Source organism: Myotis myotis, unplaced genomic scaffold, assembly GCF_014108235.1.
Source record: "Myotis myotis isolate mMyoMyo1 unplaced genomic scaffold, mMyoMyo1.p scaffold_m19_p_4, whole genome shotgun sequence".
NCBI lineage: Eukaryota > Metazoa > Chordata > Mammalia > Chiroptera > Vespertilionidae > Myotis > Myotis myotis.
The window spans coordinates 100,774,490-100,797,130 of NW_023416346.1; the positions used below are offsets into that span (position 1 = coordinate 100,774,490).

General features: G+C 35.7%; 1 protein-coding gene across 1 annotated transcript in view; it reads right to left on the reverse strand.

Annotated features, from left to right (window-relative positions):
- The window catches only part of HDX (highly divergent homeobox), a 145,022-nt gene that overhangs the window by 68,944 nt on the left and 53,437 nt on the right, over positions 1 to 22,641 (reverse strand). The gene's annotated exons all lie outside the window — the stretch shown is intronic.

The window sequence follows — 22,641 nt, forward strand, 5'->3', positions numbered from 1 at the left end:
ATACTAAGGATAGGCTAAACTGATATAAATTCCAAGTAATACTTTTAAGAAAAATTTAAAAATATAGTTGCTCAAGTTAAAATACCACTATAGTAAAATGTCAATTAACTAGGATCCCTGAAAGTCATGAAGTTTGAATATTTTATTTTTAAAATAGTGAACTGAGAGTAATGACAAAATTTCTATGGAAATATTCTTCAAAATATATAGTTTCTTGTCTTCCATCAATAATTAGTATATGATGTAATGTTTATAAAATAAATTGATTGCTAACCTCAATGAATGAGGTAATGCTGCTAAAATAATCATATAATATATTCTTGAAATAATAGAGATATCCAACCATTTTGGACCATCTCTTCACATACTCCCATCTATTAGGATAATGTTTAAACTGACTATATAAAGTTGTTAGAGAAAACATTTTAAAATGAATGAATTACAAGAGACCCAGTAACTACTGAAAACTCACATATAAAATAATACATATAATAAAAATGGATAATGTAATTTCTTTAAAGATGGACACTATACATTTTAATAATATAAAAAGTGGTTTCTTGCTTAAGCCAATTGTATGCAATGAATAAAATTGAAAACTTCTATAAGCACATTAATATACCAATGCTATAAATTCCATGAGATTTGTGAAGAGATGACTTTCACTTTTTTGTTTTATAGCCCTCTATTGTTGGCATTGAATCTGTTCGTTAGTTCTGTATGTTTCTGGTAAAACTCAGAACACCCAGGCATAGTAATTGAACTTGTAAGCTTTTTTGATTCAAAGTACTGTATAAATGTTTCCCATCAACTTGGGAAATTTTGTTTGGTGCGATAGTGATGGCAAAGTTTCTCCTTCACCAGAAACTATAAAATACAGTATTACAAATTAGCAAGGAAATATACTTCTTGTTTAAGTAATATTTAAATTCCAAATACATTTTTAATATTCTAGTTTAGAAAACTGCAAAATTAATCTACAAAGACTCAAGACGCATTTGACAAATATAACTCACACATCCAAATGAGTACTGTATGCTTCAAAGTAGAAAACTTAGGAAAGCATTTAGGGAACTTTCCTTTTGGAGTTTTTTGTTCTTGACTCATCCAGAGATTCTGTCTCATTACTTCAGATTTCTTTTTCAATAATTGAAAATATAACAGCCCAGATTGAAAATTTATATTATTCACTAAACCTGACTAAGAATAAATTTTACTTTCCAAAATCAAATTTTCCCTCAAATGATGAGGATTTGTCACCACTGAAAGCTTTTTAAATAATCCCACAGGCCCTTAAAACAATTGTGAAAGACTTCAAAAACTTTTTGACAAATTGAACTTTATTGCAATAAGTATAGATAACTTCCAACGGTAACTTATTTGAATTCTGTTCAAATATTTATCAGGCATCTCTTCTGTATTAGGTGCTGTACATGAAACAAAACTAAGGTAGGTAAAACATAATTCCTTGGAGGGCAAGACCTATGATCTGAGAGAGAAAAATAAGACAAGTACCTGAGTGACTTTAGTACAAAGAAAGCTATGATAAGTGTCTTAAGGAAGGTACAATAAATTAAGTGTTATAGAAAATCAAGATATGGAAAAATTGCATCAACTTGAGTATTGATATCTCAGCCAAATTTTAAACGATGAGAAGAATTTTGATAGGCAGAAATAAAAAAGCACTCTGGGGAAAAAGAGTAGTATGAGTCCAGCGGAGTAAAAGGATAAGGTATCTTTGGGAATTGTCAGTTCAACTAGAACTAGAAAGGGAGTTGGGGGTCACTTTGTTAAGGCCATGAATACCAAGTACATTTATATATAACTAAAGGCTCGGTGCAAGGATTAGTGCATTGGTCTGAGGCGTGGCTCATCCCGGTCAGCTGAGTGGCTGTGGACTCACCTTCTGAGTGGCTGCTGAATGAGGAAATTAGGCTGAGCTGATATTTTGGGGTAATGTCTTGGGTAAAGGCATGTTCTGTGTCCTGGAGGAACCTGGCAGAGAGCTTTGCACCCCAAAGCCACTCAGTGAATGTCCTTGATGTGTGACAGGTTGGTGACACATCAGGGATGTTCAGGGCAGCCATACACCAGGAACCTCAGCTATCAGGACAGCCTCCCCGGGGGGCCCACAGTCAAGTCCTTTCTTGCCATCTGCCTATGCCAGCTCTCCGTGCTCTTTCTAGAACACACCTTAAAAGGCCTGCATCAGCTGATGGGGTCAGGCCACAGTCTGGATTATCTCAAGTATTTATAGGTGCAGAGACTGGGCCTCATCCTGGGCTTGCTAGTGGCTGCTCCAACTGTGGGAGCAGCCGCTCATTCTAGTCAGCCAAGCAATGTTCCCACTGTGGGAGCACACTGACCACCAGAGATCAGCTCCTGCATTGAACGTCTGCTCCCTGGTGGTCAGTGCACTTCATAGCGACTGGTCGACTGGTTGTTCTGGTCATTTCGCTGTTTGGTCGCTGGGCTTTTATATATATAGATTCTGTAGAATACAGGGAGCCATTGAAGGTTTTTAATCAAATGGGTTGTATGATCAGAATTATATTTTTATACACTTGGATGATTAATTTGACTAAATGTGTATATTGAATTGAATAAGTATAGAAACTTTAATAATATTTTAGTCAAGAGGTAGGTAATCCAAGTTTGGAACTAAATTAGGGGAGGTAGAAAATGAGAAGAGAAATATAAAACATATTTCTAAGGAAAAATATGAGATAGAAGAAAACTAGACAGTCTGGTGATTACTGGAGTAGTCTTTTTATGGACATCATAAAACTGAATGTAAATGCAAGGAAGTACCTAATGGAGATCTGCTACTCTTGGCTAAGAGTAGATACACTTATTTGAATATAAACTGGAATCACATTATGTGGATAGTTAAGGTTTGTGAATCCAATTATTATATGTTTATCTTTCTCATGAAAAATTATACTTACAATAGATACCATAGATGCCATAGATTATAATATTAATTATATATTATATATACACATTACTGTATATGGTTACATATTCATAGGAAGGCATCTATATAGTTACTTTGATAAATGATATAAAAACTTTAAAGGGATTTTACTATGTTTATTTTTATACAAGCTTATTAAGGGCAAGATATCATGTTTAAAACAATTTAGTCTAACTATTTTTATATAGTTAGAGTAAATATACACAAAAATGTATTTGTTTGATTTCAAAAATTTTTGTTATAAAGACAATTCTACAAATATGTTGGATATTCTATTTAAAACAATTAAGACCAGTTTATGGGTTAGTAAAGTTCTTACCTGAAATAAATTTTATGTGAGTCAGGAAAACAAAATATATTATTATGTCATTAAATGAAATTTGATATACTGAAACAATCAGACAATAACTATGTCTTTCAGCAAAATTCAGCAGTAAGAGATTCATAAATCAATGTTTTAGCTTTCCGTCAGTTGTTTTGTTATCAGTTGAGCATTAAAACCTATCGATCATTCTGTTTTAATAAGCAGTGTTTCCTAGATGTTTTCAATTATGAGGTATAGTGCACAAAGGGCATGGCTGGGCATGTGGTAGGCAATCAATAACTATATAGGCTGATTGATTGGTTGAATTCACTTGAGCCTTCATTATTCACTAGCTTCACTTGTTGAAATTTAACAAAAGGCCAAGAGTGGAAATATACAAGGCACTTTTACATGGAGTAGGTAGTGGGAGGAGGGGTTGAAAACAATGTGTTTAGGAGCAAAGGAGAAAAGATATAGTGCCTTATTTTAAAATATCCACCACCCCTCTTCTCTCTACCAACTCTGGAAAAGCTTTTAGAAGTAAATAAGCCTTACAAATGGTAATTTCACTCTACAACTTTTGGCCAAGCATCTAACACTTTTTCTAAGCACATGAAGTTTTCTTCTAGTAAGCAATATCAAACTAGTGTTTAGAAAATTTTACTAGCCATAAAAGTTCTTATAGTTAACAACCAAAATGCTAATTGAGATTCTTTTCCTACATGATTTTAGTAGTTATACTTTATCAAACCACAAAAGATTCAGATCAGAAAACCTGGAATTCTAAGATGTTTCAAAAAACATCTTAGATAAAAAGTACTCAGACATAACATAACAAACCTGATTTCAAGATGCTACTTCTAAAAATGCTAGCTGTTTTTAAAAAGTACAAAGATATAAGTAAAACAATATAAATTAATATGTGAAATGATTATCTTCTAATCCAAAGGTCCTAGGGAGTATATAAATACAAATCTTTATCTCCTAAAATTATACTTTCTAGCATTTTAAAATATTATCTTAATTCTACTCATGTAAAAATGACATTTGAGGATATATACAAACTATTTACCAACTTTAGAAAATAAATTGTTTAGTGTTAGGTTTAAGTCCTAAATATACAATTGAAATGAAATGTCTTATTACATGTGTATTCAGAGTTCAGCTCCTTAAATAGCAAAATATTTATTGCTCATATCAAGCTACAGTCCTTTCTGGGCTGGGCTTGTATTCTTAACATAAATCATGGTTCCATGTCTTCTCTTTGCACATGTCTCCTTGTTGTACCAAAAGAGGCATTTAAATGAAATCAAACAGAAAATAAGGTAGTAATAGAGAAAATTGGGTACAAAAACATAAGGCATACAATAACAAATGTAATAGCAATAGTAAGTCCTTTGTTATCAGTTATTATTTTAAGTGTAATTGGATTGAATTCCCAAATTAAAGACAGATTAAAATAATGAATTAAAAAACAGGATTTAACTATAGTGTATTCATAACAGACCCACTTTAGATCTAAAGACCTCTACCTTATACCATATATAAAATTAGCTCAGATGAAACAAAAGCCTAAACATAAAGGTTAAAACTATAAAATTATTAGAAAAAGACAGAAAAATAGTTTCATTCAACTAGTCAATAATTTCTAAAATATGACACCATGGAATACTACTTGGCCATAAAAAGAAGAAATTCTTACCATTTGCAACAATATGGATGGACCTTGAGAGCATTGTGCTAAGTGAAATAAGCCAGTCAGAGTAAGACAAGTACGTTATTATTTCACTCATATGTGGAATCTAATGAACAAAATAAACTTATGAACAAAATACAGACACAAAGACTCATAGATAGAGTTCAGGCTGACTAGTTTTCTGGGGGTTGGCTGGGTCAGGGGTGGAGGGATTGAGCAAAAAAGAAAAAAAAAAGAAAATATCTCATGGACAGGGACTACAGTTTGGCGACTGCTGAGGGAGGAGGATGGGGGTGGGTGGGAGGAGAGTAAAGGGTGGATAAATGGTGATAGACTGAGAGTTGATTTGGGGTGGTGAACACACAATACAGTGTACAGATGATGTGCTGTAGAAGTGTATACCTAAAACCTATATAATTTGTTAACCAGTGTCACCCCAATAAATTCCATAAAAAGGAAAATAAAATAAAACACCAAAAGCATAGACAACAAAGGGAAAATTGATAAAATACATCAAAGTTTAAAACTTTTGTGCATCAAAAAACACAATCAATGGAACAAAAAAGCAACCCATGGAATGGCAGAATATATTTGTAAATTGTATATCTGATAAGGGGCTAATATCCATAATTTATAAAGAACCCTTGTAATTCAACAACAACAAACAGGCAATCTGGTTTAAAAAATGGCAAAGGAAGATCAAATTAAAGGCATAAATGTGTAAGGAGAGACTATAGAGAATGGAAGAAACTCAATAGAAAAATCAATGAAATCAATGAAAACAAATGTTTCTTTTTTTAAAGAGCAACAAAATTTAGAAAACTTTAAGTAGATATACTGTAGTGTATTGAATGGTGACATCATCCCAGATTATTCAGATGGGACTCAAATCCAATGGCTAGTATCCTTACAAAAGAGAGAAGAGGTAAAAGGAGAAAGTCATGTGAAGAACAACTAACATCTATTCAAGAACACGACGCTACTGGGAGAATACTTGAACGCAAAGGTGAGGCTAAAGTACCCCCTGTAGGTGAGGGCATTTGCTAGGGTGTGGGGGCGGCTGGGGAGAGGTCAATGGGGGGTAAAAGGAGACTTAGTAATACTTTAAACAATAAACAATTTAAAAAATAAAGTACCCTCTGTACCTCAGAGACCAAAACAGACTGCATTAGAAAGGTAATAACTGTAGCTACACATTGACCACACTGCTTCTTCTCCAGGATAGAACAGCACCATAGAAAAAAATCTCTACTGACCCTGTTTTCTCCAATAAAAAAAGACAAATTGGAGGGGGTAAATCAGCCTCCCTCAACACTGTGGGATGCTGTGTGGGAGCCCCTACTTTGATCTTTCATCATAGGGACTTCAGGGGAATCTGTGGGTCTGGCCACTGGGAATCTGACTGTGATGGAGACAGGAGTAGTGGTTTTCATCACCTAGCACATGGATCTTGGCAGATTGAGTTCATACATTCAGTGTCTCAATAATAATCTCATCCAGCAGCTTTGCTCATCTCTAGAACCAATTTGGATACACTCAGACCAGGGAACTCAACATGGTGAAGATCTGTTTGACTCAGATCCACAAAAGAAGAATTTTCTTACCCTAGAGCTGGGTTTTCCCATGACAGACTAGGTGCTCAGTCACAGCTACACTCAATGTAGAAAGTGATTTCTAGTTCCACCTGACCAGAAAGGCGGTGACTATCCGGGAAGCTGAGTGAGTGGTGCTCAAGCCTATAGGCGGATGAGTAGATCAGATCATCCCCAGAACAAAGCCAGTACCAGGTATGGAGGCTTCCAGGGCCATAACAAAGCAGAATGACTAATTCATAGATAATCCTGAGGTTGGTTCCCAGCCCCATCTGACCACAGAACCTGTTTGAGAAATTGAGAGTCCCAGTCATTTAGTAAGTTTGATCAGAGAATCTAGGCACCCCCAGAATCCAGATTAAGGTCTCACTTGGGTTAGAAACCAAGCCAGCAGTCTTATCCAAAAGTTCCTCCATCTCCATCCTCGTAGCTGGAAGGGTAGGTAGACTTGCTCCTAAATAGAACACAAAAGCAGGTTCCACCTGCACGAAGATATCATCAGAAGACACAACCAGAAACACAAACTGGGTTAACTGGTGAAGAACTGTCTGCCAAAGTGAACCTATAAAGTCTGTGAGAGGAGCCCATTATTCATAAGTGCATATACCAACATAAGGAATCAAGAATAATGATGAATCAGGTAAATATGACATCACGAAAAGAAACAAATAAAGCTCCAATAATTTTTCCTAAAAATGGATATCTATGAACTGACAAAAAAAATTCAGAATAATAATCTAAAGGAAGTTTTGTGAATATTAAGAAAACACAGACAGAAAACTAAACAAAATTAAGAAAACAATGCATGAACAAAGGGAAGATTGACAAGGAAATAGCAACTATCAAAGCCCCCAGAAATCCTAGGGTTGAAAAATACAATAAATTGAAGAATTCAATAAAGTTTCAAAAGTAGGCTTGACCATTTTTAATTTATTGTTATGTATTTTATTTATTTATTTATTTATTATTTTAGTCTCTGTTGTTTCATTCAGACATAGAGTTCAGAGAAATGATGGCAAAGATGCCCAACAGCATGAGAAAAGACATACTAACTATGCAGTATGACACAATACTAATAAAGTACATAGTGGAAGAAACACACAGCAGATTAGGGAGAACCAAGGATCCAATCAGTGATTTAGAAGGCAGGGTAGAAAAATCATGGAGTCAGCGAACCAAAAAGAAAAAAAAAAACAATTAAAAATAGGAAGACAGTTTACGGGAGCTGTGGGACAACATATAACATAACAATATTCACCTAATAGGTGTGCCAGAAGGCAAAGAAAGAGAACAAAGGATAGAGAACCTGTTTAAAGAAATAATGGTAGGAGCATGAGTGTGTGTGTGTGTGTGTGTGTTGGGGGGGGGGGTATTGTAGTAAAATATAGAAATGTTTAAAAATGCTTTTAAAATGCCTGAAAAACATTAAGAAGGTTTTATAATGTTTAAATTAACTTTCCTTGAAACTTAAAGTGTGATATTAAGAACACATTCCCCACTGCCCTGAAGCGTGTGTCCCTCATAGATAAGGATTTGAACTTCAGTAAATAACTCAGAGTGACTTGTCAGGATAACCATTTGAGTGAGTGATGTACTCTCCCTAGATAACCACATGTAGTCCCTGGCCCTGTTTGAGATAAACATGTGCGCATTGACATAATTCATTGATAGCCAACTGGACTGCTGCAAATGGGGTACAGGCTTTAAAAATGGGGGTCCTGACCATCCCAGTGCTTGCCTGTTGAGACAGCCACAAAGGCACATCCTCTTGTTAGTCTGGCAAGCGACGCCACTCCACGCTCCTCCCTCTGCCAGACAGCAGAAGAATGGCTAGTAACTCCTGATTGAGATGCAACTGAGCTCTCAGGTGAGGAACGCTGGCCCCCCGTATCCAGACCAGACCAGCCCAGCTGCCAAACACCAGAGGATAGCACCACTGGGATCCCCAATAAGCCTGTACCCGCAACACCAGGAATTGTGTGAGTAATACAGTGCTGTGTGATTTGCAACTGCATATGTTTCATGTGGTGTAATTCCTCCCGCAGTTAATTGAATTATTTTGCATACACTTAAAATTTAAATTAAAGCTTCTGGTCTCTTTTTGGTCCTAAGCCTTCTCTTTAGCCTTGCTTTCATAGAGTAGCCTCTTTGCTAGCAACTACTTGGATGTCTCACACCTGCATGGTTAAAGTTTATCTCAGGGACACCTTAGATAAACACCTCAGCTACTTTTCCAGGATCTACTTGGGACAGGGGGGTAATGGAGGGTTAAGGACACATATGTACTAGCTTAATCAATAAAGATAGAAAGAAAAAAGAAAAGAAATAATGGCAGAAAACTTCCCCAACCAGGTGAAGAAAAAAGTCACACAAGTTCAGGAGGCACAGAGAGTCCCAAGCAAGAAAAAACCAAACAGGCCCATGCCCAAACACATAATAATTAAAATGCCAAAATTTTAAGACAAAGAGAGAATCTTGAAGGCAAAAAGAAAAAAACACTTTGTTACTTACAAAGGACCTCCCATAAGGCTTTTGGCTGATTTCTCATCAGAAACTCTACAGGCCAGAAGGAAATGGCATGAAGAATTCAAGGTAATGAAAACCAGGATCTGAAACCAATATTACTATATCCAGCAAGGCTATCATTCAAAATGATGTTGAAATAAAGAGCTTATCAGGCAAAAAAAAGTCTAAAGGTGTTTATCACCACCAAACCAGCACTGCAAGAAATGTTAAAGGGACTACTGTAATGGGAAGAAATGGATAGAGAGAGAAACATAAGCATAAAGAATTAAAATGGCAATAAATAAGTACCTATTACTAATAACCTTAAGCCCTGGCTGGTTTGGCTTACTGAATGGAGCATCGGGCTGAGGACTGAAGGGTCCCAGGTTCAATTCCGGTCAAGGGCATGTGCCTTGGTTGTGGGCACATCCTCATTGGGGAGTGTGCAGGAGGCAACTGAATTGATGTTTCTCTCTCATCAGTGTTTCTAACTCTCTATCCCTCTCCCTTTCTCTCTGTAAAAAAAATTAATAAAATATATTTTAAAAAATAATAACCTTAAATGCAAATGGATTAAATGCTCCAATAAAAAAATATAGTGTAGCTGAATGGATACAAAAACATAACCCAATTATATGCAGTTTACAAGAGACAAACCTCAGAACAAAAGATTCACACAGGTTGAGAGTAAACGATTAGAAAACTTTTCCATGCAAACAAAAAGGAAAAGAAAAACCTGGGGTAGCAACACACACATATCTGAGAAAATATACTTCAAAATGAAGGCCATGATAGGAGACAGTAAAGGTCCCTACATAATATTAAAGGAATCAACCTCACAAAAAGACATAACCCTGATAAACATATATGGACCCAATATAGGATCTCCAAAATATATAAAGAAAACCTCTAGAGAACTGTAAGAGAAAGATCAACAGCAGTACAGTCATTATGGATGACTTTAATACTCTGCTGACTTCACTGGTTGGATCTTCAAACAAAAAAATTAACAAAGAAACAGAGACTCTAAATGACACACTGGATCAGGCGGACTTAATTTACATTTATAGAACATTTCATCCCAAAGGTGCAGAATAAACATTCTTCTCAAGTGGACATGGCTCATTCTCAAAGATAGACCACATGTTAGGACTCAAAGTAAATCTCTACAAGTTCAAGAATGTTGAAATCACATCAAGCATCTTCTAAGATCACAATGGCATAAAATTAGAAATAAATTACAATAAAAAGATGAAAAAACATTTAAACACATGGAGACTAATATCATTACTAAGTAATGAATGTACTACCAAGAAGATCAAGAAAGAAATAAAGAACTTCCTGCAAACAAATGAAAATGAACACAAAACAACTTAAAACCTATGGGACGCAGTGAAAGCAGTCCTGAGAGGGAAGTTCATAGAACTACAGGCTTACCTCAAAAAAACAAGAAAAACTAGAGCTATCATTGGCAAATATGGTCTCCCATGCAGTGGGTTTTCTTATTGTTTTGTTTATGGTTTCTTTTGCTGTGCAGAAGCTTTTTATTTTGATATATTCTCATTTGTTTATGTTCCCTTTAGTTTCCATTGCCCTAGGAGCTGTGTCAGTGAAGAAATTCCTTCTGCATATACCTGAGATTTTGCTACCCATGGATTCCTCTAATATTTTTATGGTTTCCCGTCTTACATTTAAGTCCTTTATCCATTTTGAGTTTATTTTTGTGTATGGTGTAAGTTGCTGGTCTAGTTTCATTTTTTGCATGTGTCTGACCAAATTTCCCAGCACCATTTATTGAAGAGACTGTCTTGACTCCATTATCTCTGATAAAAGTTTAATCTCCAACATTTATAGGGAACTCATACAACTTAACAAAAGGAAGATAAACAACCCAATAAAAAAATGGGCAATGGACCTAAATAGACACTTTTTGAAAGAGGACATACATAAGGCTTAGAGACATATGAGAACATGCTCAAAGTCACTAATCATCCGGGAGATGCAAATCAAAATGACAATGAATTACCATCTCACACCTGTCAGAATGGCTATCACCAACAAATCAACAAATGACACATGCTGGCGAGGATGCGGAGAAAAAGGAACACTCGTTCACTGCTGGTGGGAATGCAAACTGGTGCAGCCACTGTGGAGAACAGTATGGAGTTTCCTCAAAAAACTAAAAATGAAACTTCCATTTGACCCAGTGATCCCACTTCTAGGAATAAATATATCCCAAGAAACTAGAAACACCAATCAGAAAGGGTATATAAATCCCTATGTTCGTAGCAGCATAATATACAATAGCTAAGACTTGGAATCAGCCTAAGTGCTCATCAGCAGATGAATGGATTAAAAAAACTTTGGCACATCTACCAAATGGAATACTATGCTGCTGTAAAAAAGAAGGAACTCCTACCATTTGCAATAGCATGGATGGAGCTGAAGAGCATTATGCTAAGTGAAATAAGTCAGTCAGAGAAAGATAAATATCACATGCTCTCACTCATTTGTGGATTATAATGAACAACATAAACCGATGAACAACAACAGATGTAGAGACAGAGAAGCATCGATCAGATGCTCAAAACTCAGAGTGAAGATAAGGGAGGGTGGGGGCGAGGGGGAGAGATAAACCAAAGGACTTGTATGCATTCATATAAACATAAACGATGGATGTGGACAACAGGGGGTGAGGGTGAGGGCAGGATTTGGGGGATAAGGGGACATTGGGGGGATAAGGACACATTTGTAATACCTTAATCAATAAAGGGAAAAAAACAAGAAAAAATAATAATAAGTTATTTACTCTTACAACTTAAAGAATTAGAAAGAGAACAATAAAGAGAGCCCAGAGTAACTAGAAGGAAGAAAATAATAAAGATCAGAGGAGAAATAAATGACATAGAGGCAAAAACAAGCAAACAACACACACACACACACACACACACACACACACACACACAAATAAATGAAACTAAGAGCTGGTTCTTGGAAAAGATAAACAAGATTGATGAATCTTTACCCAGACTCATCAAGAAACAAAGAGAGAGGACATAAATAATTAAAATCAGAAACAAAAGCAGAGCAGTATCAACTGACACCACAAAAATCAAAAGGATTGGAGAAAATACTATGAACAACTATATGCCAACAAGCTGGACAATGTTGATGAAATGGAAAATTCCTAAAAAAATGCAATCTTCCAATATTGAATCAGGAAGAATCAGAAAATCTGAATAGGTTGGTAATTCCTGATGAAATAGAAGCAATAATCAAAAACCTCCCAGCAAATTAAAGCCCTGATCCAGACGACTTCACATGGGAATTTTACCAAACCTTCAAAGAACAACTATCACCTATCCTCCTCAAAATATTTCAAAATATCCAAGAGGAAGGAATACTTCCAAGCTCTTTTCTTGAGGCCAGCATTATCCTAATTCCAAAATCATATAAATCCACCACAAAGATAGAGAATTTCAGGCCAATATACCTGATGAACATAGAGGCTAAAATCCTCAACTAAGTATTAAGAAATCAGATCTAGCATTATATATAAGATCATACAACATGACCAAGTAGGATTTATTCCAGGAATGCAAGGCTGGCATAACATTTGCAAATCAATAAATGTGATACATCACATAAACCAATTGAAAGGAAACAATCACACTATCATATCAGTAGATACAGAAAAAGCATTCAACAAAATCCAACACCCATTTTTTATAAAAATTCTCAGCAAAGTGGAAATAGAGGGATTATATCTCAACATAATAAATTTTATATATGACAAACCTACAGCCAACATCATACACAAGGGGCAAAAATAAAAACCATTTCCCCTAAACACAGGACCAAGACAGAAATGTATACTTTCACCACTATTATTAAACACTGGTGGCCTAGTGCACAAATTCGTGCACATTGAAAGGAAATTAATTGTAAGAAATATTTTAATATCGCTATTCGCCCTTTCTCTATAATAGAAGTGTCAACCAAATTCACGATCAACAATGACAGATCGAAACACATGCGTGTGATTGGCGCCAGCGAGAGCTTTATACGTATCGTGCATACGCAAGTCAACTTAGCCTTTTATAGATATAGAATAAACTTGTTTAATTAGACCTCCTTTCTGATTTAGCTAAACTTTTTCCAGACCACTGAAGCACCAACTTCTCTTTCAAGTAATTGTCAGCAACACAGCAGTAAATATCAACATGAAGAAGATTATTATTGTAGATCACTCAGGGAGAACAAAGGATAACATATTTGACTATATATTTGACTAAAGTGTTTGACTATATTCTGCACAATGAGAAAACCTGAAGTCCATTTTCAAGGTCCACCATTTCTTACTTCTCTTCAGTCTGGTCAAGTTTTTAAACTTTCTAAATCTCTGTTTTCTAGCTAATGAAAAGCAAATAGGATTCTACTGAGTCTCCTATCTACCTCCTCCAGGACTCTGTGAGGATCAAATGAGATGAGGCATGGGAAAATGTTTCACAGACATTTGGTTAAAGTGTGAAATGTTTCCACCTGACTATAAAGCAAGTCATGTTCCTGGGCTGAAGAAACTGCAAAGAGGCTAGTCATCACTAGGGAGAGGAAGCCTGGCATTGCTTCATGATGTCATTATCCGGACGGACACTTAGCATATTGGCTCCATATTTTTTACTGGAAGTCCCAGCCATAAGACTAGGCAAGAAGATCAGGCAAGAAGAAATAAAAGGTATCCAAATTGGAAAGGAGGAATTAAAACTCTCATTATTTGCAAATGACATGATATTGTACATAGAAAACCCTAATGACTCCAACAAAAGCTACTAGATTTAATAAAGGAATTTGACAATGTAGCAAGATACAAAATTAACACCCAGAAATTGAATGCATTTTATACACCAATAATGTATTGTCAGAAAGAGAAACTAAACAATCCCATTTACCATTGCAACAAAAAAAAAATAAGATACTTAGGAATAAACTTAACCATGGAGGTAAAAGACCCAGGAAACTACAGGACATTGAAAAAAAGAGATAAAAGAAGATATAAACAAGTGGAAGAATATACTGTGTTCATGGATTAGTAGAATTAACATCATTAAAATGTCCATACAACCCAAAGATTCAATGCAATCCCTATTAAAATACCAAGAGCATATTTCACTGATTTAGAAAAAATACTCCAATAATTTATATGGAACCAAAAAGGACCCCGAATAGCTAAAGCAACTTACACCTTACACATGTATAAATTCAAAATGGATAAAAGAATTAATGTAAGTTGTGAAACCATAAAAATCATAGAAGAAACCATAGGCAGCAAAATCTTAGACTTCTCTCGTAGCAATGTATTTACGAATACATCCCCTAGGGCAAAGGAAACTAGAGAGAAAATAAACCAATGGAACTACATAAAAATAAAAAGCTTCTGCATTGCAAAAGAAACCATCAAGAAAACAAAAAGGGAACTCACTATATGAGATAAAATATTTGGCTATGATACATCTGATATACAGTTAATATCCAAAACATATAAGCAACTCATACAACTTAACAAAAGAAAGACAAACAATCCAATTAAAAAATGGGCAAAGGACCTAAATAGACACTTCTCCAAAGCAAACATACAGATGACCAATAGACATATGAAAAAATGCTCAAAGTCACTGATCATCTGAGAGATGCAAATTAAAACGACAATGAGGTATCATCTCATACCTGTCAGGATGGCTACCATTAACAAATCAACAAATGACAAGTGCTGGCATGAATGTGTAGAAATGGGAACCCTAGTACACTGTTGGTGGGAATGCAGACTCATGAAGCCATTATGGAAAACAGTAAGAATTTTCCTCAAAAAATAAATATGGCACTGCCATTTTTCACAGTGATCCCATTCTAGGGATATATCTTAAGAAACCTGAAACACCAATCAGAAAGGATGTATGCACCCCTATGTTCATAGCGACAAAATTTACAATAGTTAAGATCTGGAAACAGACCATGTGACCATCAGTAAGTAAGTGGATAAAAAGTTGTGGTACATTTACATCATGCAATACTATGCAGCACTATAAAATCTCAGAAGGAAGTTGTTGGTGGGTGGGTGGGAAGAGATCTCACAAAGAACTTGTATGCATATCTGAATAACCCGTGGACACAGACAATAGGGTGGTGAAGGCCTGGGGTGGGGAATAGGGGCAGGCTAGAAGGGGTCAATATGGGGACTAAGGGGAAATATGTAATACTTTCAACAATAAAGCTTTAATTTGAAAAGAGACAATTAGGTATCACCTCAAACCTGTCAGAATGGCTACCATCAACAAATCAATATATGACAAGTGTTGGCAAAGATGTGGAGAAAAGGGAACCTTAGTACACTGCTGGTAGGAATGCAGACTGGTGGAAAACAGTATGGAGTTTCCTAAAAAATTTAAAAATGGAACTCCCATTTTACCCAATGATCTCACTTCTAGGAATATATCGTAAGAATCCTGAAACATCAGTCAGAAAGAATATATGCACCCTTATGTTCATAGCATCACAATTGACAATAGCTAAGATTTGGAAACAACCAAAGTTCCCATCAGGAGATGAATGGATAAAAAAGCTGTGGCACATCTACACTAATGGAATACTACACAGCTGTAAAACAGAAAGAATTCTTACTTTTTACAACACTATGGATGTATTTGGAGAGTATTATGCTAAGCGAAATAAGCCAGTCAGAGAAAGATAAGTATCATAGGAGCTCACTCATTTGTGGAATCTAATGAACAAAATAAACTGATGGATAAAATAGATCCAGAGATTTAGAATTATGGAACAGCCTTAAAAATCTCATAGGAAATGTGGGGGTGGGATTGGGAGGGTAATGATTAACTGGGGTACATATATGCATAATCCATGCATACAGATAATAGAATGGTGAAGGCCTGGGAGGGGCCGGTACAGGGTGGATGGGGTGATGGGGAAAAATACATAAACAAAGGTAACATTTGTAATACTTGCAACAATAAAGATAAATTAATAAAATAGAAATAAACTTTAAAAATGAACATACTAAAAATGACAAATATACTAATTTGTTTTGTTACACAATATTATCAACATGTAAATTGTAACAGCAATAACCTAACGTGATATGAAAAGAAATAAAATCTAAAATATAACAATTTTGTTGAAGTTATGTTTTTATCACTTTAAAATATAAGTTTTACATATTTTATGTAAGCCTCATGGTAACTACAAAGGAAAATCTTTTAGGAATTACAAAATAATAACAGGATGAAGAAGTCACAACATACTGCTTATCAAAAGACATGTAAACAGAAAAAGACAGCTGGATAGAAAAAAAAAGGAACAATGGATATATAAAACAACCAGAAAACAATGAACAAAATGGCAATAGAAATTTATTACTCATCAATAATTACTTTAAATGTAAATGGATTAAATTATCTAATAAAGAGACATATACTGGTTAAATAGATTAAAAACAAACAAACACCACAATATCCAACAATATGTTGCTTACAAAAGAGTAACTTTAGCTTAAAGATACATATAGACTGAGTTTGAAGAATGGAAAAAGACAGTTCAAGAAAATTGTGACCTTAAAAAGCCAGAGTAGCTATACTTACATCAGACAAATAGATATTAACCTATAAATAGTAAGAAACAAAAAAATATTATATAAAATTAAAGGGTTTAATTTAACACTAAGATGTAATAATTATAAAGATGTATGTGCCCAATATTGGATCATCTAAAGAAATAAAACAAAAGGTAACAGCACTAAAAGGAGAAATGAACAGTAACACAATAATAGTTGTGGACTTGAATATCACACTCTCAACACTGGATAGATCAACCAGATAGAGATTCAATGAGAAAACAGTGGATTTGAGCAACAGTAAATGATCTAACAGACATATACAAAACATTCTATATAACAACAGCAGAATTCACATTCTCAAGTGCAGAATTCACATCTTCTAGGATAAACTATGTTACAACATAAACAAGTTTTAGCAAATTCTAAAAGATTGAAATCATATCGAGTAACTTTTCTGAGAAAAATGGAATGCAAATAGAAATAAATAATAAAGCCAGAAAAGAATACTACCTGATGAATTGAAATGCACAAATTTTCATGAAAATGCTAGCAAACTGAATTCAGCAGCACTTTAAAAAGGATAATTTATCATTACCAAGTGGGATTTATCCCTGGAAGGCAAGGATGAACATTGATTTATTTTTAAATATTGAAGCATCCTTGACTTCTAAGGGGGAGAGATCAACCAAAGGACTTGTATGCATGCATATAAGCATAACCAATGGTTACAGACACAGGAGTGTGAGGGCATGAGTGGGGGGATGGGGGGACTATAGGGGGATAAGGACACATGTGTAAACCTTAATCAATAAAGGAATAAATAAATAAATGTGATTCATCACATTATTAGGAAAAGAGAAAAAAATAATCTCATCATCTCAACAGATACAGACAAATAATTTGACAAGATTCAACATCTGTTCATGAAAAAAGCTATTAAAATTGGATATATAAGTAACATACCTCAACAAAAAATGTCACATACGACAAGTCCACAGTTAACATCACACTCAATGGTGAAATGATTAAATGCCTTTCTCTAAGAGGAAGAAGACCATGATGCTCACTTTCACCACTCTTATTCAACCTGTTACTGGAACTCCCAGCCAGGGCAATCAGACAAGAAAAAGTTATAAAAGGCATCACAATTGGAAAGAAATAAATAGTAGTGTTTTATGACTCTCTATATAGAAAACCATAAAGGCTCCAGACACATACACAGACACACAAACTGTTAGATCTAATAAACAAATTCAGTAAAGTTGCAGGATACAAAATCTACTTCAAAAATCAGTAACATTTCTTTTTCTTTTAATGTTATTGTTGGGACTGTGACAAATGTTCCCTTGTCCCCCCCACCCCCATTGCCTCCCTTCGCCTGGTTCCTGACCACAATCCAGGGCTTCCCCACCCTGTGTCTATAGGTAATCCATATATGCATAGAAGATCTTTGGTTAATCTCTTCCCACTACACCCTCCTACTTCCCTCTGAGATTTGTCAGTCTGTTCCATGTTTCCATGCTTCTGGGTCTATTTTATTTATCAGTTTATTTTGTTCATTTAATTCCTTGTTTGGGTTATTTTGATTTTTAGACTAAATTGTTGATAGATGAGTGTTTTTTGCCACTTTCTTCTTCTTCTTCTTCTCCTTCTTCTTCTTCTTCTTCTTCTTCTTCTTCTTCTTCTTCTTCTTCTTCTTCTTCTTCTTCTTCTTCTTCTTCTTCTTCTCCAAGAATACCTTTAAACCTTTCATGTAATACTGGTTTAGTGGTGATGAACTAGTTTAGCTTTTTCTTGTCTGTGAAGCTCCTTATCTGACCTTCAATTCTAAATGATAGCTTTGCTGGGTAGAATATTCTTGGTTGTTGGTTCTTGCTATTCATCACTTTGAATATGTCTTGCCAGTCCCTTCTGGCCTGCAAAGTTTCTGTTGAGAAATAAGCTGACAGCCATATGGGTGCTCCCTTCTAGGTAACTAACTGCTTTTCTCTTGCTGCTTTTAAGATTCTCCCTTTTTCTTTAACCTTTGGCATTTTAAGTACAACGTGTCTTGGTGTGGGCCTCTTTTGCGTTCCTCTTGTTTGGGATTATTTGCACTTCCTGGACTTGTAAGTCTATTTCTTTCACCAAGTAAGGGAAGTTTTCTTATGTTATTTCTTCAAATAGGTATTCAACAACTTTCTTTCCTTCTTCTCCTTCTGGCACACCCATAATGTGAATGTTGGTATGTTGGAAATAGTCCCAGAGGCTCCTTACACTATCTTCATCTTTTGGGGTTCTTTTTTCTTATTGCTCTACTGACTAGATGATTTTTGCTCCCTCATATTCCAAATTGTTGATTTGATTTTCAGAATCCTATACTCTACTGTTGAATCCCTGTAAATTATTTTTTATTTTAGCTAGTGTATGCTTAATTTCTGACTGGTCCTTTTTCATGTCTTTGATGTTCTCAAAAAGTTCTTGAAATTCTCACTAAGATCCTTGAAAGCCTCACTAAGTCCCTTAAAACTCTCATTAAGATTCTTGAGCAACCTTATAACCATTGTTTTGAACTCGGTATCTAGTAGCTTGCTTGCTTCTATTCCATTTATTTCTTTTATTGGAGATTTCTTCTGTTCTTTCATTTGTGACATTTTTTTTGTCTCTGTATTTTGGCTGCTTCCCTGTGTTTCTTTCTATATATTAGATAGAGCTGCTATGTCTCCTGGAATTGGTAGAGATGCCTTCTGTAGTAGGTTTCCTGTAAGGCCCAACCTCCCCAGTCACCTGAGCTGGGCACTCCAGATGTGCTCCTGTGTGGACTGTGTGGACTGTCTTATTGTAGTTGAGCCTTGATTGCTGTGGGCCACACTGGGAGGAATTGAATCCCAGTCCAATTGGATGTAAGGACCAGCTGTAAGAATAATGGAAGAGATGCTGTGCAGGAGACACCCCTATAGAGGAGGACTCACTTCAATGAGTCTTTGGTGCTTACTGAGTCTACCCCTTGAGTGTGTCACTTTGGATGTGTAGAGGTGTAATCTGGTATAATCTGAATATGTCCACCAGGTACACTGGCTCTGAGGCCTCCTGGGAAGTACAAAGTCAACCACTGCCTGGGGCCACCTGGCAGGAGTTACAGAGCAATCTGCAAATGGCTGCTATTTACATTGGGCTTGGAAGTGCCTAGGTGAAGTCAAGCTGTCTTGGACCTCTTATTTATAAGTATAGGGCACTCTGATGCCAGGTGATACTTGTTTAAGAGATTTTTAGAAAGTTTTAAGCCTGAACTAGGACAGGCCATTCATATGTCAAAACCACTGCAAAGAGCTTGGGTGGGGCTGCAAATTGAATAGGGCGGGTTCTCAAGGAATCACCAGGGCAGAGCCAACAGTGTGAGTCAAGCTGATGGAAACTCAGATATGGCTGCCAGTCAGCTCTGCAGTGTGGGAGGTTCCAGCACCAGAACAATGATCCATGTGAACACCCCTGTCTGGGAGAAATTCATGTTCTTGACCTGATCTCAGACAACCCAATTCTTCCCCAAATGTCCCAGGTTCCTTTCAAGCTGCCATCCCAGCATTGGAGCCTAAAGGGATCCAGTGAGTCTGAGTAAGTCTGCATGCTGGCTCTCTAAGAGGAACTGCCTGGGTCTCCAGTAGCCCCTGTGTCACTCAGCCACAATTCCCACTGGTTTTTACAGCCCAAAGTTATGTGGGCTTTTCTTTCTAGCTTTGGATCTCAGGACTGGGAGAATGGTGTGGGATTGGGACCCCTTATTCCTCATGAGAGGCCTCCACAGCCACAATATTCCCACATGAGTATGTCAGACCAACCTGTTCTGTGCCTCCACTACTCCTACCAATATTGATGTGCTTTCTTCTTTAATTGTCTAGTTGTAGTACTTCCATCCAGCCAGATTTCAGGTGGTTCTGACTGATGATTGTTCTGTATTGTGGCTGTAATTTTTTAAAATATATTTTATTGATTTTTTTACAGAGAGGAAGGGAAAGGGATAGAGAGTTAGAAACATCGATAAGAGAGAAACATCGATTAGCTGCATCCCACACGCCCCCTACTGGGGATGTGACCGCAACCAAGGTACATGCCCCTGACTGGAATAGAACCTGGGACCCTTCAGTCCGCAGGCTGACGTTCTATCCACTGAGCCAAACCGGTTAGGGCATGTGGCTGTAATTTTGATGTGGTTTTGAAAGGTGGCGAGTTCCAGTGTTTACCTACTCTGCCATCCATTAACATTTCTTTACATTAACAATAAATTATTTGAAAAGCCAGTAAAGAAAATAATCCAATTTAAAATAGCATTAAAAACAACAAAATAATCAGGAATAAATTCATCTAGGAAGTAAAAAATCTCTACTCTGAAAATTATAAGGCATTGATAAAATAATTTGAAAAAGACACAAGTAAATGGAACAGCATCCTGTGTTCATGGATGGGAAAAACTAATATTGTTAAAATGTCCATACAACCCAGACCATCTATAGATTCAATGCAATCCTTATCAAGTTTCTTGTTGCATTTTTTAGTGACGTAGAAAATAATCCTAAAATTTGTATGGAACCATAAAAGACTCTAAATAGCCAAAGTAATCCTGAGAAGGACCAAAGCATGGGCATCACAATTCCTAATTTCAAGCTATACGAAAAAGCTATAGTAATCAAACAGTAAGGTACTGGCATAAAAAAAGAATTCTTATTCATATATGCATAACCCATGGACACAGACAATAGTGTGGTAAAGACCTGGGGCAGAGGGTGGGGCATTCTAGAAGGGGTCAATGGGGAAAAATATGGAACATATGTAATACTTTCAACAATAAAGATTAGAAAAAGATGCATAAGCCAACAGAACAAAATCAAGATCTCAATATATCAGTGCATTTACTATAAACCAATATTTGATGAGGAAGCCAAGAAAACTCACTGGAGAAAATATTTTCTCTTCAATAAATGGTGCTGGGAAAATTGGATATTTGCATACAAAAAAAAATGAAACTGGACTTCTATCTTACACCATTCACAAAAATTAACTCAAAATAGATTGCACACTTAAATGTAAGACTGGAAATCATAAAACTTCTCAAATAAATCATAGGAAAAATCTCCTTGACATGGGTCTTAGCAATGATTTTTTTGGCATGTGACTATTAAAGCACAAGCAAGAAAAATAAATAAATAGTAATATATGTGGGACTACATCAAACTAAAAAACTTTGCACAGAAATAAAAAAGATCAACAAAATGTAAAGACAACTTAAGGAATGGGAAAATATTTGAAAGCCATGTGTCTAATTATGGATTAATATCCAAAATATATAAAGGACTAATAGGTGCATGAAAATGTGCTCAACATCACTAATCGAAAAAGGAAAATGCAAATCAAAACCACAGTGGGTGGGTGGAAGGTAATCAACCAAAGACCTTGTATGTATGTATGCATAAACCATGGACACAGACAACAGAGTGCTGAAGGCCTCTATCCTTATTTTAAAAAGTCTAGTGGCACTATATTAATGGGGAAAAAAAGTAGAAATATGTAATAGTTTCAGCAATAAAGATTTATTTAAAAAAAACCCATAGTGGGATATCACCTTAAGTCTGTTATGATAGCTATCATAAAATAGAGATAAAAAATGACGACAAGAATGTAGATAAAAGGCAACACTTGTGCATTGTTGGTGAGATTATAAATTGATGCAGCCACCATGGAAAACAGTATGGTGGTTCCACAAAATATTAAAAATAAAGCTATCACATGATCCAGCAATTCCACTTCTGGGAATATATCCAAAGTCAATGAAAACACTTAGTCAAAGAGATATCTCCATCCCCATAATCATAGCAGTATTATTTATAATAGCCAAGATATGGAAATGGCTTATGTCCATTCACTTAAGCTGTTTCCATATATTGGCTGTTGTAAATAATGCTGCTATAGTTA